This window comes from Castor canadensis, chromosome 1 (genome assembly GCF_047511655.1).
Source record: "Castor canadensis chromosome 1, mCasCan1.hap1v2, whole genome shotgun sequence".
Classification (NCBI taxonomy): Eukaryota; Metazoa; Chordata; class Mammalia; order Rodentia; family Castoridae; genus Castor; species Castor canadensis.
In genome coordinates this window covers 23,725,482-23,746,069 of record NC_133386.1, presented here as the reverse complement: position 1 = coordinate 23,746,069, position 20,588 = coordinate 23,725,482, and positions in this window count along the sequence as shown.

The window sequence follows — 20,588 nt, the reverse complement described above, 5'->3', positions numbered from 1 at the left end:
AAGTTTCATGGTTTTATACTCATGTTTAGATCTATAATATATTTTAGGTTAATTTTCCCATGTGAAGTAAATTAATATCCTAAATTTGTCCTTTCTCAGGCAGTTATTTAAGTTTTCTAATACTATTTCTTGAACACAATATTTTTTCCAATAAATTATCTTGACATCTCTGTTGAACATCAATTAGTAATAAGTGTTAATGGTGTATACAAGACTGTCACTTATGTTCCATTGATGTATTCATCTCATTGCTGAAATAATGTTGAATCTATAGATAAATTTGGAGGAAATATATTGATTCTTATTTAAAGAGTAATTGTACCCATTCACTCATGGGTCTTGGTACATTGCTAAACCTTACTTTAATGTATGCTAAATCCTGTGTGCAGGGGTCAGGCCCATTTCAGAATGTCATTATTAGTAGTGCTGATTCTTCCTAGAGAGAAATCATATTTACTCTTGCCACACAGAACTACACAGTTTCCCTTTGAGTTTTTTCATGACTTCCCTCAGTAATGCATAACCTCCTTCATGTATTCAGAAATGGATTTTATAGTATTATATATTACTCATGATATTTTGATATTAAGATACCATCTCTAACATTATAGAATGATTTGCAGATAGCATTTAAAATATTAACAGAGGCTTTCTGAAAACTGGAGGAATTTTATCTCCTTTTACCTGTCTTTGTTTTCTGTTTAAGAATCAAATGTTTAAGCAGCTTGCTTTTCCAATGTCTGTCTGCTCTTTAATTTTTAATACATCTCTTTCTTCGGGCATGATTATATTCCATGAGAAATCATCTGATTAAACATTCAGTCAGTGAAATTTTCCTATCTTCATATAATGAGTATGTGTAATATAGAAAAGAATGAACTCAGATCATTTTCAACAAGTCTTTACTGAATCAAAGATCAAAATGGAAAGGAAGAGATTACTCATGTATTTTCTTGTCTAAAGATTAGCATAATGTGTACAGATAAGGACTCTCTTCATTTTAAAAGGTCTGCAGAAAAGAAAATTTTATTTTCTTGTTAAAGTTGATGAGAACAACACTATTTTCCTTGGGAAAAGTGGTTTTTTAAATTTTATATCTATGATAAATAATATTTCTTAATTATGTTTAAAAGCTGACATGTGGGTCAGCACCAAGGTTTTCCTCCACTTACCCCAAAAAATGTCCACAGTCATAAAAGTAAAATAAAACAGTTAGTGTGTTCCAGTATTAAAAAAAAGCTCTTTACTGGCCAAATAGAAAAGCTTTGTTTTCTAACAATTACATTTTGCCAACTATGTGAATGGAATAATAAAGAAGATTCCATTTCAGTCTTTCCATCTTCTTTGGAAGTGTATTTTGTGTACAAAAAATGAAGAGTACAGATATTTACAGACTATTGAACTGTTTTCTGATGAATATCAGACATTCTTCTATGTCTCCAGTGTGATTTCATATGAATTCAATTTGAGAGTGAATCAATAAGCTCAGTGAAGTTTTGGTTAGCCAGCTTTTTATGGAAAATTCTCTGGTCTTGTTATTCTGGATGATAGTTAAATAAAGTGTATTGTAATCTGTAAAATTGAAAATATTGCATTCAAAAATATTCTAACTTTTAACTAATAGTTGTTTACATTTTGATATTCTCTTTTTTTCTTAAGGTAGTAATATGCAGGTTATGATAGTACTAATAGTAACTAATCAATTTTATGAGTATATTAGACAAGTTATGCTTTATGTACATTGGATCGTTGTATTTTATCATCAGGCAAATGACTGAAGGTAATATTTGGTTCATCTTCTGAAGTGCTGGACTCTTTATGGTCAGTTGTCTAATTCTTTTGGCTTTAGCAAATTGTGACGCACCATTTAAAGTGCCCAAATCCATGTAGAAGTAAATAGGAGAAAATTAAAGGCCTTCTTAGATCCTGCATTTTATCCATCATATAATTGCTTTGGGGCATATCCACTTATGAATGATCTGGATAATGTGAATTCCAGGAAGGAATAATCTAATAGGCAATATTTGTGTATTTTAAAGTAATATTTCTGACAGTAGGCCTCTCTAAGCATATTGCTGTAATTTGACTATTGTGGCTTAGGTTCCTTTGTTCTCTTCTGTTCTTTATTTGTAAGAGCTCTGACTATTTCATCTATAAAAGCCACAATCTCCCCAACAAACACCAACAGCAATAGAATTCTTTCATCAATTTTAGGCTTCTTTTCACAACAGAGAAAGGACATGTAAATTGGAAAATAAGCTCTTTTTTTCTCCTTTGAAAAATTAAATTTTTAACAAAAGTATTTAAATAAAAAAATAAAGTTTTCAAATACAAAAAAGACAGCTTCTTTAACAACTGGTGTTTGAAAATTCGGTATCCTTATGTAAAAGACTGAAACTAGATCCCTGTTTCTCAGCCTATACAAAAATAAACTCAAAATGAATCAGAGACCTTAATTTAAAACCTGAAACTGCTAGTGAAAAATACAGATGAAATACTTCAATATGTACATATAGGAAATGACTTTCTAAATGGACTCCAATAGCTCAGGAAATGAGAAAAATTGACAAATGGGAATGTATCAAATTTAAAAGCTTCTGTATAGGAAAAGAAATAATCAAGAGAGTGAAGAGACAGCTTACAGAATGGAAGAAAGTCTTTGCCTGATATTCATAAAACAGGGGATTAATATTGAGAATATATAAAGAGCTCAAACCCCCAAATAACAAATAATCCAATCATGGATTGAACAGAAGCTTCTTAAATGAAGATGTTCAAATGACCAATGAATACATGGAAAAAATGTTTGATGTCCTTAACCGTTAGGGAAACGCAAATCAAAACTACATTGAGACTCTACTTTACCCCAGTAAGCATGGTTATTAACAAATTCTGGTGAGAATGTGAGAAGAGGAAAGAACACTTATCTACTACTGTTCAAAATGCAAACTAGTCCAGCTATTATAGAAATAAATATGGATGCTCTTCAAAAAAATTAAAAATAGAATGCCCATATGATCCAATCACACCACTTCTGGATATAGAATCAGTTTGCTGCAGAGATACTTGTATTCCCCTGTTTATCACGGCACTATTAATAATATTTAAATTATGGAGTCAGCATAGGTGTCATCAACAGATGAATGGATAAAGAAAATATGTTGTATACACACAGTAAGATTTTACTCAGCCATTAAGAAGAATAAAACTATCACTTGAGAGAGCATCATGTTAAGTGAAATAATCAAATCCTCACAAAGGTAAATAACACATGTTTTCTCTCATTTGTGGACATTTAGGAGAAAAAAGCAGAAGCAAGGTTATCGATAGAGGGGGCACTACTAAAGAAATGAAAAAGAGAAGGAATGGTGGTGATAAAAGGGCTAAGAGAGCAATGGAGAGGCAAATATGATTGTACATGGTACTTTGCATTTGTGGAAATATCTTAGTCAAAACACTTACTATGTACAATTACTATAGACCAATAAAAATAAAACATTTTAGTGCCTACTTCACAGTATTAGAAAACTTTATTACACTAAAACAAACAGAAGACACAAATTGGAAGAAGCGTAAGTAAAGTCACAAACTGTATTCTGTATCATCATAAGGGATGTTGACTCTTACTGAATAGAAGGTCTTGCCAAATTAGGAGAAAGTTTTAAATGTTTTTTTTTCCTTAATGTGGGTATGTCTATAAAACTAAGATTATGCTTTTGGACAATCTATTATCTTGGCCAACTCATACTTAAGGGGAAAATTGACAATGACATTCTTTAATACACAGGCATGTCTGAGGTTTAGACTTATGTGGTGGGTAGCAAAGAGAACCATGAGCCACATTCCATGACGTCACACCAACATCCTTACCTTTGCCATCTACTTAGGTTCCGGAATACAGTGCTGGGGGGCAAGCAGATAGGTAAGGTCAAACACTAACATTGAGTTTGGGATCCAAAATGTTGTGAGACTAGAAGATGAGAGGAGTTAGAAGTCTGAGTTACATCAGTAAAGAAAGAAGGGAGCCAGGGAAGAGAAATAAGGTTAAGATTAGGAACCCAGCTGACCCCAATGGAGAGGGTGTGACTTTCTAAAGATGTTTCCTTTGAATCTAGACATGGTTTATACCTTACATTTGCATTTATGTTTCCATGTGCTTTAATTCAGGGTTTATATCAGACTACCATACTGGGATCATTTATAAACAACAGAAATTTGCTTCTTATAGTCTAGAGATTGGAAGTTGGAAATTAGAGTAACAACAAGTTATAGTCAAGACATTCTTCCAGATTGCAAAATGTTGTAAGTTCAATGTATCCTCACAAGGCAGGAAAGAGTGAGAGAGCTCTCTATGGTTCATTTATAAGAACACTAACCTCAATCATGACAACTGCATCCTCGAGACCTAGTCACTTCCACTGTAGAGGAGTCAATAAAGTAATCTTAAACTGGCAGAGGCCACTATGGGAAGGTGACCGGGAAGTAGTGAGGAGTTCTGGTAGAAATGAACCAATGCTGGTTGTAATATACATGTGCATGAAAGCAATGCTAGAAATCTCTCTGTATAGCTATCTTTGTCTCAAACTAGCAAAAATGCTATGTCTTTCATATTATCTCTTATGTTTTCTCTTCAACAAAATTGGAGAAGTAAGCAGAACATGTTCTGCCTAGAAGCAAGGGAGGTGGGAAGATGGGGAAGGAAGACAGTGGGGAGAGGTGGCCCAAACAATATATACACATACGAGTAAATGTATAAATAAACAAACAAACAAAAGACCCAGTCATTTCTCAAAAGGCCTTACCACCTCATCTCTAACATTGACAGGATTTTGACATGTGAATTTTGGGGAACACAAAAATTTTGGAAATGCAAAATACCATGATTTAGTCCAACAGTATAAATGTGCTGGTTTTGGCTTGTGTTTTAAGCATTTTAAAATTTAAATAATTGAAATGAGTGATCTACATGTATCTTTCTCTGATGGTACCTGTGGAAGGAGGTGTTTACTTTCAGATGGTGCATCAAAGATATCTAGACAGAGATTAGCGCAAAATGATTAGTGGCCTATAGCAGGATAGGAAGAAAAGATAACAAAGAATAAAGTAATTTTTACCTTTTATATTCTTGTTTGTCACTTCTGTTGATGGGTTTGAGGTGTATATGAAGAGAATAAGGCATATATTTTAGTTACAGACTGAGAGTATTTCTCTTATGCAATGTTTAAAGGAGTATCACCAAATTTAAGATCCCAGAAAGATATAATTTTATACAAGTTGTCAGGACTCAATGCTCCTTAAAACATTAACTTTGTTTGATACTTTAATAAGTACAATAATTTCCTTTTGTCTTTGGGAGCTTAGGTTATGCTTTTGGTTTAGTTTGTTAAATGTCACATAAAAATAAAATCATGTTATTTATTAGAGTATTTTTCTAATCATGTAAACATTAAAAGTGACAAACAGGACCTAGCAGATATGGTGCGGCTATAGCTGGTGGTTAAATTTCAGTCATTGTATTGAATGCAAAGACATGCTAACCAGACACTCTTCAAACAAATACATGTTTCCTAGGTGCTGGGAGTGCTGTCAGTCTTTGGTATTTTCCCCTTAGAGGAAAGTCTCAGCTGCACAGAGCTGTCTACATCCATGACTTTGTGAAGCAGCTCACTCCTAGTGAGTCACTTAAGTGAGGTTTAGAGGTTCAGTTATCTTGGCTTGACATGTGATAATTCTAAAGGCTATTTTGGGTCCTGCTAGAGTTAAAAGAGGCTTTTGAATATACCAACTTCCATCCTTTCTTAATCCTTCTTTCTTCCTCTGTACCAAAGGAGTTGAGCATAAGTTACTCACACCAAAATATTCTGAACACTAAACTGTTTTATTTCATGTTTTCTGGGGAATCCAGCAAAGAAAGTTGCTGGTTTGAATATCCCCAGATGATGTTATTTCAAAACTGGATCATGCTTTGCTAGGCCGGCAATGAGGATATCCATCATGGTGATGGTAGAACAAAGATACCACTGGCATAAGGTAATCATATACTTGTTAACATTTCTGTAGTGAATTGGAATTATATAATGGTGGAAAGGAATTTTCTAAATAAACTATGTACTTAAAAATATACAAATTATAAGAATAATGGAATTGGTTGGCTATTGCAAAGCTAAATTGAAGATTGAAAAAAGATAAGATAATGAATTCTAAATGAATGAATTCTAATGAACTCATAGACAGTTGATGGTCCTATTCATTTGTTTGAATAGGACCTTTATACATGTGATATATATACATCTCCCAGAATCTGTTTCTGCCTCCTCTTTTGGTTACTAGACTTATAACTGGGGTTACAGTATAGTAACACTCATTAAGGATGAGTGTTCCTATTCCTAAGGAATAGAAAAATGAATAAACCTCAGAGAAGTTTCTAAACACAAAGACATGTCCAAGCATTAATTGAACAATGTGGGAATGACTTCGAAGAGGATTTGATAAATGACCAAACTGGAATGTGGAAAAGAGTCTGTTTACTAGTTTGGATGCATTCTCTGGAGATTCAAGATTTACCATCTGGAAAGGACCCCATTACTAGCATAAGTAGTAAACATGAGAAAAATGGTAATGTTAATTTTTCCCAATGAAGCCATAATGCCAGAAATACCATACTAGATTTTGGAAAAGGGATTAAAAGACTCATAGAAGTTGTTTTGAAAGATGAATATACCATATGAAGCTGGAAAAACCAGCAGATGCTACATGTGAAGGACTAAGGATACACAGCATAAAGAAGTTGTATAAGCATTATCCCTAAGAATTTCAGTGCTCATTCCTTTCTGTGCATCAGTGCTGATGGTACAAGACTCTGTCGAAGACCTAGACTCATTGATTACAACAGGGATCATAGGCACAGAACACTAGATGTGCAAGGTGCTAACACTTAACTGTCAGTTGCTAGCTAGGTGGCAGTAAAGTTAGACTGTCTACAAAGGAGCACTGACCCTCAGATATTTATGGTGATGGTTGGCAGAACACACAGTCCTTATGGATAAATTAGGTAAGTAGACCACAAACTACACAACAAGCATCAATAGAAAACATTGTGGTTAGGTTATCAGGATGTTAATGGAATTTGCTATAGTACAAAAGTCAAAATCCCTTGTCCTATGCCCAATATTTGGACTTGGAAATCATTGAATTCATCAACGGATAAGTCCCCAGAACAAAGAACCTTATGGCACTCTGAAATTTCTCCGTGGTATGTTATCTCTAGCCCTTCTCTAAAAACACATATGGCTATGTATTCATAAAACTGCATATTCAATAAAGGGAAAGATCCACATATTAAAATGACTGTTGGACAGAGAATGCAAAGGACATTGCTACTTAGGAAAACGGAGATTCATTATGTTCCTTCCCTCTGTTCAGTCAGGAGTATACAGAAGCTGTTCAACAAATGGACTTCTGACTAAGGTCCAGATCATAGTGGATTCACATTTCCATGGAGCCATTCAGTAGTTATTACCCTGAATCCAGAACTTATAATAAAAGTTGGTATGATCCCCACTTGTCTCTATGACTTGTGAGGTAAAAACTATTAGAGCAAGTACAAGTTGAGGTTTCTGAAAGCATCCCAGCCCCAACATAGACACATTAGTCGTTAAAAAACAGTATTGTCCATTATCACATCATGAATGCTATGAAGTCATAGATGAAGTGCTAGCTTGGAAGAAATACTTTACAATGATAAGTAACCATCTTGTAAGACATAATATATACCCAAATCAAAGATGCTGATGGAGTTCTTTTTTTTCTAAGAAAAACACATAGGTTTGGGAACCAAGTGTTGGAAGTAAGAATAGTAGCATATTATCAACTCATTGCAATGCCTTAACTTTTGGATATTGTCCCTATCTCCCAAATTCTATGTTTTGCATGGTTAGGGTGCATGGTTCCCAATGATGGAGTACTTCCACCAAGCAAACACAAAATTTCCAGCTTTTAGTTTGAGTTTTCTTTTTGGGCTATGTTTTGGGCATTTGAATTTCTCCTGCTAAGAGATCAAAATGAAAATTAAGAAATAAGTATCTTGGCAGTGACAATTGACGCTGACTGTCAAAAGAAGGAAAAGTGGCAGATAGGTTTAGATTTGGTACACAGATGATCCGCTTGGATGCCTCTTGTTGTTACTTTACCAAATTATAATAAAATACTATATTGACCAGGGTTTAAAACCTGTAAGGACAAGGGCCAGGAGAAATGTTAGCTGAGGATAAAGGGAACTATAAATCGACAATGGAAAAAAGAGTTAACAAGTAACAGTTGTGGTTCCAAGATCACCTCTAGCAAAAGAGTTCAGAATTTGCTTCATTCATCTTATTCCTTCTTTGTGTCCTGCAGAATGAGGGGCCCGCATTAACTACTGGAAGGGCTGTCTACCAAACACTTCTAAAGAAATGGGTCTTAGTGGTACAAGGGATGAACTGAGGTAGAGATAAAAGCATTGCCCATATTAGTCTTTAAATAAGTACCCGTGGCCACATTTGTTGGGAATGCTGCTACTATAGACTGTCGATTCGGAGTGCTTCCTCAACTGCAGAAATCTTGTTTAAGATCATTCCCTTGTATGGATAGCTCACACCCATTTTCTTCTCTTGCAAGGATATTCAAAGTTCTGTTGATTAGGACAATTCTGAGGGACCATCTAAACTTCAGAGCATCCCATGGATTTGGCTGAAACCATGTGGCCTATGGGATAGCTCTTCCTTATTTCTCTGTCCAACCCCTTCCTTTCTTTTTTTTTTTTTCATTTTTCTTTTATTATTCATATGTGCATACAAGGCTTGGTTCATTTCTCCCCCCTGCCCCCACCCCCTCCCTTACCACCCACTCTGCCCTCTCCCTCTCCCCCCCACCTCAATACCCAGCAGAAACTATTTTGCCCTTATTTCTAATTTTGTTGTAGAGAGAGTATAAGCAATAATAGGAAGGAACAAGGGTTTTTGCTGGTTGAGATAAGGATAGCTATACAGGGCATTGACTCACATTGATTTCCTGTGCATATGTGTTACCTTCTAGGTTAATTCTTTTTTATCTAACCTTTTCTCTAGTACCTGTTCCCCTTTTCCTATTGGCCTCAGTTGCTTTAAGCCAACCCCTTCCTTTCTATAGGATTTGATGTCACGACTGATCTTTAATATTCATTCTGAACATTGAACTTTTTCTCAGTGTCTGCTTCCTGGAGGGCTCAACCAGTGGTTGTCACTGTTAATTTCCCATGCTGCAGACATAAAAGTAAACATTATTATGAAATATTTCTCCTCTCTCCAATCTTGTTTACATCAGCCAGGTGTTTATTTTTCCTTTTTGCAAATTCTGGAGTTAATATTGGTGAGCTTATATTCAATCTTTGACTATCTACACCAAGGTAAATTTTCTATTCCAGTGAAAATATCAACCACATCATTTATGAATCTTTACATGAACTACTTCAGAAAACTAAAAGAAAAACGTACCAGAAAGTATCAAGCACATGTATTGAAAGTAAACATTTGTGTAAAAATCCTTTAAATAATCTATGACATAAAAAATACAACTGTTTTTGAACAAAGTATATGAAAATTAGAGGACAAAAACATAACAGAGGTTTTGCCAAATTTTGTTACTTTTCTATTATTTAGATAAAAACTATTGATTTTGATATCATGTCAGGATGTTTTTCCTAAATTGAGTTTCCCTTATAAATAAAAGAAGCAGCTAAATCCTAAAAACAAATTTAAGAAAGGCAAGGCAAATATTTTATTTACATCAAATATAATACAATAATTTATATGCTTTTATGCTGAATAAAACTAATATATTTCAGATTTAAAATTTCAGACATTTGAGAAAATTGTTAAATATCAGAATAAGACTCTAATATATTCTGGGCTATGTAATATCAATGTCTAAAGAATCAAATTTTATGGTTGGAAGTCTCTTGGGTATCATTATAAAATACTCAAAAATATGAGTATTTCTACTGCAAAGGAGATTCGAGGCTCCATGAATTTTAGAGAAAGCTGAAAAGTTTAGTTTGACATTCTTGACAATAATGACTCATCTTTTTTTGCACTGTCTCCGGCAACATAAGCGTCTTGCTAGCATATTTATTCCAAGTCTTTTGTCAAAATAAACCCTGTAAAAATTCTACTGACAATTTTTAGTCCACTTATTTCTGTCCAGCCCAATTTGTTTTTCTTTCCCCCCAGCAATTCATTTAAATGCTCTAGCCAATTGCAATAAAATGTTCTTTGCCTTTCCACTTTCCAGACTGTTACAAGATACTTTCATTTACTGTATCTCTTGTTCAAAACTACTCATGGGTTTTGAATCCTGACCTTTTTTTCTTTTTAACAGAACTCTACAGTTCTCTTGCTCATTATTATATTTTCACATTTTAATCACTTTTGAGTTCAAATTGATTTATTTCATTATTCCTTCAATTTTAAAGAACAGGTTTTTTTTCCTTTTAATTTGAGTTTAAGGGCAAAGAAAAGCTTTCAACAAAAATGATTTGGGACATTTACTCAGGAGGCAGAGATTCAGAGGATAGTAGTTCAAGGCCAATAGAAGTTAAAAGTGAGAATCGATCTCAACAAAAAGTCTAATGTAGTGATCATGTCTATAATTTCAGCTACACAGCAGGCAGTTAGGAGGATCATACCAAAGATATCCCCAGACAAAAAAGCATAAGACCTTATCTGACAAATAACTACAAAGCAAAAAATTGTTGAGGGTATGTTTCAGGGGGTAGAGCACCTGGTTAGTAATTGTGAGCCCCTGGGTAGAAGCCCATGTATTGAGAAAAAGAAAAAAGACTTGAGAGAAGTGATAGAGAAATCATTTCCTTATATTTTTATGACAAATTGCATATATTTGTCATTGTTATTTTAATGCATTTTGTTACATAATTCCAATGATATCATCAGTATCATTACATTGGTAAGAAAATTTAGAATGGAGACTGCAGACAAGGAATGCTTATTATATTTATTTTAAGAAGTTATATATAAACCAAGAGTAATGGCATACTCCTGCAATCCTAGCTACTCTGGAGGTAGAAGCAGGAGGATTACAAATTCAAGATTCACCTGGGCATAGATAACAAGACTCTGTCTTAAAAGCAAAGAGTTGGGGACATGGCTTAAGAGGCAGAGCAATTGCTTAGCATGCACCAGGTCCAAGGTTCAATCTCCAACCCAAAACTGTTAGTAAATGAACAATTTACATAAAAAATTCAAAGATAAGATTATAAAACCATTTGCAAATTTTCAGGACATTATGTTTTATAGTCAATTGCTGCTGGAAAAATGATAAAAGAAAAACTCACAAACCAAACAGAAGCCAAAGAAACATACAAGGTCAAAGATATTAATAGAAATACCAGAGATCAAAACAAAAGTGAAACAAAGTCATCACAGCACTTAGAGAATTTTCTTTCCTCAACCAAATAGTCCCTTGTTTTACATTTTTTTGTCCTTTTCGTTTTTCAAGGCCTAGTTTCCACATATGAGAGAGAACATGCAGTATTTGTCTTTCTTAGCTTGACTTATTTTGCCTACCATGTAAGTGATAATTTTAATGAACCCTAGTAGTAGGTGACTATACTAGCATTCACTTACAAGACCTTTGACATGCAGATATGTAATTTTCATCCACTCATTTCTAGCTGAACTTTGAAGTTATAAAAAAGAAACATTTATTTTTTGCTTGCTTAAATATTACCAATATACAAATTTGTTATTTTACAGCTATAATTAGTCAAGTAAACTCAAGTGAATAATTCTTATTTATATGGAATTATGTTGCTTAACAAAATTTACATTTCACAAATACAATTAATGAATTAATTTTGACATAGGTAAAGAGATGATAATTAACTGCTATTGGTTAAATGTTTGTCTTCAAAATGTACATGAAAAATTTAAGTATATTAACCAGACTGCATTTATTTGTTATGCAAAATACTATAGTGGAGTCATGATGAACACTTTGTAGGTTAGACTTCAAATTATTAACATTAAGAAAATGAATCATTTTCCTATAATACCTACTTTCTTACAGTTTATCTTTTAGGTGTTATTTAGAAATATGAAAGTAAGAGTTAGATACCATGATTTTAAGTATTGAAAAGGTTTGCTATAATTTATGGCTAATATTTTAATATACTGCATTGACAATTTACTTCTTTAGACATTTCAAATGTCAATACAAATGTGGTCAGGCAGATTACCTAAGTCAGTTTGACAATTTAAAGAACATTCAATAGGCTTATAGTTTTTTTTTTCCATTAAATGACTTAGTCATAAAATTATATAAAACTTGAAATCTCAAATATTAGGAAAAATTTAAGCTCTGATTCTAACTTATAAAGGGGCTTAAGAAGTTGAAAAGTGAATATATCTTTTTTTGAAAGATGGACTTCCCTTGGATATGCATCTTTTAATTTTATTTCAGGGCATTATTTCTGATTTTGCCACTTATGATGGAAACATTTCTCCCATGATGAAATATTTACCATTCTTATCCAAGTGGAATAAATTTCAGTATATTTCCATGAATGTAAGAGGAAAATATAAGCAGGGGCAAAAGATCCCAAGGTGCAACACTGTGTTAAAGGAATTGTATAAGTAATCATAGTCAGTCAGTGAAGCGTGGGGAAATATGTGCTTCAAATGTGTAAATAGAAGCAAACATGAACTGTGTCAGCTTTGATTAAGTCACTATGGAAGAAAAACTCTTCAATTAATTAATTCTCAGGGTTTTTTCCTTTCCTGGAATCTCTAATAAAGAAATCAAAGATAAGGTTATAAAACCATTTGCAAATTTTCAGGACATTATGTTTTATAGTCAATTGCTGCTGGAAAAATGATAAAAGAAAAACTCACAAACCAAACAGAAGCCAAAGAAACATACAAGGTCAAAGATATTAATAGAAATACCAGAGATCAAAACAAAAGTGAAACAAAGTCATCACAGCACTTAGAGAATCTTCTTTCTTCTCTGAGGTCAGAACCTATCCTGGAGGAAAAACAAATTTGTATTCTCCATAAGCATACATTAATGGCCTTTCTGAAAAAAATCAAAATTGATTTACAAAGGAAGACTACTGCTGCCAGGAAATAATCATGGTTTAATCTCAAGTTTCATACATTGAAAATTATTCAGTATGGGTCTATGTTCATGTTTTCTAGTCTTTTGTTACTCAACTCCCTGTATTGTGTTGGAATCTTGAAACAACATAACTATTTTTACCACACTACATATTGCTCTGGCAAAGATCCATTGCCAAGACTCTGAATTTTATTTTCTTTCTGCCTTTGTAACCACTCACTGTCTCTTTCTGCTCAAAATGAAGGTGAATAACTTTGAGTATTGACTTCAAGTGTAGTCAGAGCAGCAGCACCAGCCTTCCTAGGGCTCAACAAGCTTTTTTAGGGCTGCTTGTGAATTGTGTTCAGCCAAGTTTTGGACAGTTGAGAATATATATCCTGCCACATCTCACTGCTCACCTAATTTCTCTTCTTTGGCTGCCACTGGTGATAGCTTCTTGTGCCAACTAGCCTCAGAATTGCTCAGTCTCTATGGAGCAGAAAAACACCAACAGTACATGATGACAGTGATAATGAGATAAGCCCTATATTATACCTAGCTTTGACTTGTAATGACCAGAGCCCTAGGAGAAAGATATAGCCAACCCCACTTTACACATATACGAGGTTTATGATCCATGATTTGAAATTAAATTGGCCTGAGCCCACAGGCCAAACTACAATCCGGCCCGCACATGGATCTTGTCCACAGGTGCTATTATTTCCCTGCTACCTGAAGAACATTTAAGTGAAGATCAGCATTTCTTTTTTCTATGAGATTGATAGCAATGACTTGAGGCTTTCCAGGCTGCCTGTAACAGTGTAATATTTCGCTGTTGTTTTTTCTTTTATAGAAACATTTAACAATGCTTGGGAGCCATATAAAAGCAGGCTGTGAACCAAATTTGATCAATATACTCCTTGCCAACTCTTAGTCTACTAAGAGTAGACTAAAAGCAACTTATTGATGAAAAGCTGTAAATCTTCTTTAAAACATTTTGATATACAGTGGTTCCCCTGGATCTGGCACTCTACCTAATACATGCTTCATAGACACCTAGGAAAAAGTGTGATGGTCCTAGAAGAATCCTCCTTTCTTCATTTTGAGGTGAGCTGAGAATAGAAGTCACTGTTTCTGAAATTTAATGTATATTAAATTATCTAGTAACCTATAAATTTCCTTTAAAGCAACTTCATTCTACCAGGGTACGCTTTCCTCATTTTTTATGCGGGTTGTATAATTTCCAAACAAAGTCTTTGAGTTACAGCAAGAATTTATCTGATCAGAATGCTATAGATTTATTTCACTAGGCATAAACCTATGAAGACATCATAGTCTCAAAATAATATTTCATGAACAAATAATGAGTTTTTCTTTATATTTCTCTGAAATTGCATTTGGCTTCTGAATCTATGGGTATGTTTGGAGATTTTGCCATAACCAAAAGAATTTATTGTAATTTGTTCTATAAAGTTCAGAAACATCCTAATTGTATCATTTATTAGCAAAATATCAAGCTTTCCATATTATTATACTATTTGTTATTATGCCATCCATTTAGGTGGAAAAGTTGAGTGTTGAATTCATGTTGAATTATGTTCCTTTGTATAACCTTCCATGTTTCTTTATCTTATATTCTTCTAATTTCTCTTACATTTAGAAATTATTACTCAATTTCAATTGTTTTCTAATTTTAACAATATTTTACTATTATATGAAATATTTAAAATAAGGTGAAAAGAAAATAACATATATCACACATATAATTATTAAGCACATAAAATGACTATGAAATGGTTGATTTAATTTTTTTATTATTCTATCTTTAAGCCTATTTGTAATAAGTACATTTCACTAAGTACTTTCACAGGTGTACATATACATGATTGAATTTTTACGTGGATTTGAACATATATAATGTATGAGATTTTATGTATCCAATTAAGATTATACAGCATATTGAATTTTGCTCTTTTAATTTAAAAAAGCATAAAATTTTGTATTGAATTCAGATTATTTTAAAGTTTCATTATAATTGGCTTCATAAAAGTCCGTATTTACATTGTGTGGCACTTAATTCTATTTCTGTATCCATTAAATCAACTTTCTATTTGGGGACACTTACTTGATATCACATTTTGTCCATAATAAATGTTTCTGCAATAAATATTTCTTAAATAACTTTGAACATGTTACTTCTTTTGATTGAAGTTCCAGAGCAACTTATTAATGAAAACCGTAAATCTTCTTTAAAACATTTTTGATATATCTTTGAAGCTGTTTTTCAAAATGGTACATTATTCACTGAGCACCGTGACACATGCCTGTAATTCCAGCTGGTCAGGAGGCAGAGATAGGAGTTTTGTAGTTTGAAGACTGCCAGTCAAAAAAAAATTACAAGGCTCTATCTTAATAAACAAGCCAGGTATTGTTCACAATTCCAGCTACACAGGAAGGTACTTTACATTCTTTTATTTGTAGTGATTTGGAAAAGTACTTTTATATTTAAATGTGATGTTGAATTTTTATTATCATGAATATAAGTTATTCATTAAAGTACTCCCTATTACACGAAATAAAAATTTCATGTGCTTGTATATCTTATGGAGAGTTGTCTAGACTCTCCATACTACAGACTTTGTATTGATAACTTCCAGCACTTAGATCTAATTTATTATTACTAGATAATAAATTTTGTTTACAGAACATATATTTTTCAGTAATTACTTTTATAGTGGCCATATTTTGTATGCTAATGATTGGTGATCTAAAATATCCATTATGTTTAATTGATATTATTTCTCATCATACTTATTTTATACTACCAATAGATCATTTTCTTCATAAATTTTCAGCTTACAGAAAAGCTGTAAGAATAGTAAAACTATTATTGTATCTTGCCACAGCTGTGCTCTGTTTCTATGAGCTGTTTCTTGAACTATTTGAGAGTAAGATATTCCTTCTTTAGTCAAAGAAAACTAGTATTATCTCATATAACTATTACAATATCGTACACAGTAAAAGTAACAGTATTGAATGCTGCTATGTAATAATCAATATTTAAATTCCCCTGAATGCCCTAATCTTATATAGTTTTTTGATGTTTTGGTTGTTTGATGTTGGCCAAGCCAGGAACCAACCAAGAATAATCATTTATTTCATTTAATTGCTAGTAGGGTTTACCAATGCTATTCTTTTTTTGCTTATTTATCTTTCATTACATTGATATTTTCATGTATACAGGTCAATTTTTTAAACATATTCTTTAGCTTATTCTTGTCTAGTTGTACCCTCATGGTTAGATTTAGGTTGGCATGTGCAGAGAATCTTTCACATGCTCATAAACTTTTCCTGGGTAACACTGATAGCAATTGTGATAATATTTTATTCGACCACCTTGGTTAAAACAGCAACACCTGATTTGTCTGTTATGAGATCCTTTCTTTTCTTTCTGATTAATAACTTTATTGTGGTTTATGAATTTGTAGCTATATAAGTATCTTATTTGCCAAAAATATTCACCTAGTGATTTAGTGTTTATTGATGTCTCTTGCCTTCATCAGTTATTAGTAGGGTGCTTACATGGTGATTTTTAAAATTTTTCTATTTCACATTTATTAGTCACCGTTTTATGTATATAATAGCTTTAGCATCACAACCCCACCTTCATATTTTGTATATAGAATTTCTATAATTTATTCATTCTGTTACTCAAATCATCTGCACATGGTAAGAGACTGCAGTGATGCTTGGACTAAGTTGCATAAGTCTTTAAGTGCTCCTTTCTTTCTGGGAATAAAATATATTCTGGTCTCTCTGCCCCAGAGAGAATCAACTACTTCTCTAAGGAGCCAGGTTGATTACATAACTTGGCTATCATGAAAAAAGGATAAGAGTAAAAATATCTTTGGAAGTACTGATTTCATAAACACCCAGTATTGGGATTTCTAAATAGATTTGATGACTTTGAACAAATGAATACACCCATGTAAACAATTATCAACACAATAGATATATAGGATATATGTGCCCACCCAGATGTTCCTTCCTCTTCTTTTTCTCATAGACCTACTTCTCAATCCTTGACAGTAGGCAACTTCCACAGTTGTCTCCACAGATTAATACTGTTTGTTCTAGAATGTTATATAAATAGATTCATGCAGTAGGTGGACCCATTGCCTGGCTTTTTCCTCATTCTTTGTTGCTTAGGTTTGTTCTTATGATTTCATGGTTAAGTAATTTGTAATTATTAAATAGTACTTTATTTAAGGGCATACTGCAATTCTCTTATTTGTATTTTTGCCTATTATATATAAAAGTTGCTATGAGCACTTATAAGCAATTACTTCCCAAACATATATTTTCATTTTTATTCAGTAACTCAAAAGGGGTAGAAAAATTGAATTATATGGTAATTATATCTTTAACTGTACAAGAAGCTGTCAAATTGTTTGCATAAATGTTTTCCAGGATCAGCTATATAGTTTTGTGAATATTTGGCATTACTTGTCCCAGAATTAGAAATATTAAGAATGTCAAGATGGTGAGAACAGAATTCTCAGCCAAATACAAGAGTGGATTTCTGAGCATATAACTCTGTATATACACACAGAATGCATGGCCATGACACCAGCCTGGTATTTACATATATTATGTTATAACCGGTAATGAATGAAACTCGGTTCAGCCACATACTTGCCGTAATTTAATAATATTGGTCTTCTCTAATTTTGACTGTTCTGTAGCTAAGCAGTAATATCTAATTGTGGTAATTACTTTCATTTTCCTAATGTAAAAGAATAATGATCATTTACAGTCATTTGCATCTGTACTCTGAAGTTAAGGTTCTAATCTGTGCATATTTCTATTGAGTTTTTCATTTTCTATTGTGATACTTATATAATTTGGATACAAATCTTTTCAGAAAAATATTTAGTAGAAATATTCCCTCTGATTGTGTGGTTCTTTTCATTTTCTTTATGGTTTATTTTGAAAAGGGAATGTTTCTTTTTCTTTGGTTGTTTTATTGCTTAATTTTATTAAATTCATATTTATTTTAATTTTATTTTTTGGTTAGTAGTTTTATATTTAGAAAAATTTGTCTTGAAATCATGAACAGTTCCTCTTATATTTTCTTCTAGAATTGTTTTCGCTTCAATGTGAATGTACATAATGCATTTTCAATTCATTTTTAGTATGGTATGAAGCAAGGTTCATATTTCCTATGTTCTATAAGTATATTGCATTGTTATTGAAATATAATATACTGAAACGCTTATTTTTCCTCAATGATTGATTTTACACTAGTCTCAAAACCATTGTACACACAAATCTGTTTCTGGTCTCTGTACTGTTTTCATTTGTTCTACAAGTTTACTTTTATGGAACTATCACACATTTTAGATTTCATCTTTAAAGTAAATTTGGAAGTTAAATACTTCAATAAATTAAGTCTTGTCAAGTTTATATAATCTAAGAATCAGCCAATTTCTATAAAAAGCCCAATGAAATTTTAACTGTGCTCTGTTGTTAAATTGGTAGGTCAATCATGGACTTTGCAATACTCTCTACTTATGTTTGCAATATCTCTCTACTTAGGTTTTCAATTTTATCTCAACCATGTTTTATAGTTTTCAAATACAAGTATTACAATATTTTCTTACATTTATCCCTAATTATTTCATGTGTGTGGTTATGTGTATAAATCAAAAATGTTAAAATAATGTAATATTCATTTTCCTATTAATTGTGTATAAAAATATAATTGGGGGAATTGATCTTATAAACTCTGATGGTACAAATTTCATTTCTTAGTTTTAGCAATATTTTTATTCATCAGGATTTCAATGAACATGAACACAATCACATCTACAAACAATGAAAATTTAACTTCTCATAAATCATCTACTGCCCTATGTAGTACTTAAAAACTGAGTTGAAATAGTAAGATTGACTCTGTGTACCTTGTTCCCAATCTTTTACATTGAAGTATGATGTATTGGTAGTTACAGTTTTTATGTCCTTTATCAAATTAATAATGTTCTTGACTATTTCTGGTTTTCTGAGAGTTTTCATATAAATCACAGTTAAATATGTCAGGGACGTTAAACTATAATGTGAAACTGGAGGAGCAAAATTCAAAATCTGATGTAAGTTACTATGTGAATGAATAGCATGAGAAAGTTTGATTACGTTAAAAATGAAGTTGAGTAGTTGTCGCTTGAATAAGTATTGCTATGGAGTGAGGGGTCAGAGAACATTTTCTGTAAATTGCCAGGTAGTATTTTTGGGGTTGTATAAAGTCTGTCAGGATATTTTTTTTTTTTTTGCCTTTGAAAATATTTTTTCTTATATTCTTTTTACTTACCTATTTGATTGTTAATTTTTGTTTGCTTTTACAATTCTCTAAATTATAAAGCAAATCTGAGCTCTTAAGCCTCCTGAAACCAAACTAAGGCTGGGGCCTAACTTTGGTGGCTGTCAGAGCCACTAACCCTCAATTAAATGCTAACTGTGTAAGCAACAGAGTATCCTTCATAGCATATTCTCCAGTTACTATTGCTGCTTAACTAATTTCTCCAAAACCTAGGGATACAAAGCAAACATTTTGTTATGTGCACAGAATCTTTAAGTCTGGAATTCAGAAAAAATGTTTTTTATCTCCTCTACAATATCTGGCAAAATTAGAAACAATTCAATGACCGAGTTTTAGAATTATCTGCAGGTGCCTAAATTAATATGTTTGGCACCTGAGCTGGGTTCACATAAATGTTTGGCTTAGCTAAAAACATTGAGGATCCATATAGACATGGTCAATGTACATGGAGTGGATTTACTCTCTGCAAAACGATCTCAGGGTAATCAAATTTCTAAAATTGTGGCTTAGGTTGTCGAAAGTGAGATTCAACGTATATGAGGCAGAATGTGCAATTCATTATATATCCTAACCTCACGTTACAGCCATTTCCATTGTAGTTTACCAGTTGAAGTAAAGACATGCTCAGTCACCTCCAAAGGAATATAATTTAGACCCTGCCTTTCAGGACATGAGTGGAAAGAATTTGCAATCATTTTTTAAACTACCACAATCAAGTTGTGGGTGCAATCAAATTGTTTTTTTTCTGAATTAATTTGTTTTTATTTCAAGCTCTGTACTTTTTTATATTTTAGTAACTTTTTACACAAGTCATTTTTATTCCATCTATAGGTGAAGTGCATAATGCCTTTTAAAATCTTCCCAAAATTCATATTTCATTTTGGTTTCAGATTCATCTTGAAGGTACACGGTATTGTCCACTAAGTGTATTTGATGTTTAAACAATGATTAGCTCATCTAATGACACATTGCTTAGAATGTAACTTCATCACTAAATGATGTATGCATGACTGCAATTTCTGTGTAATCTTTTGGGTTTCTAATAATCAATATATAATCTACTCCATTAGACAAAAGCCACATA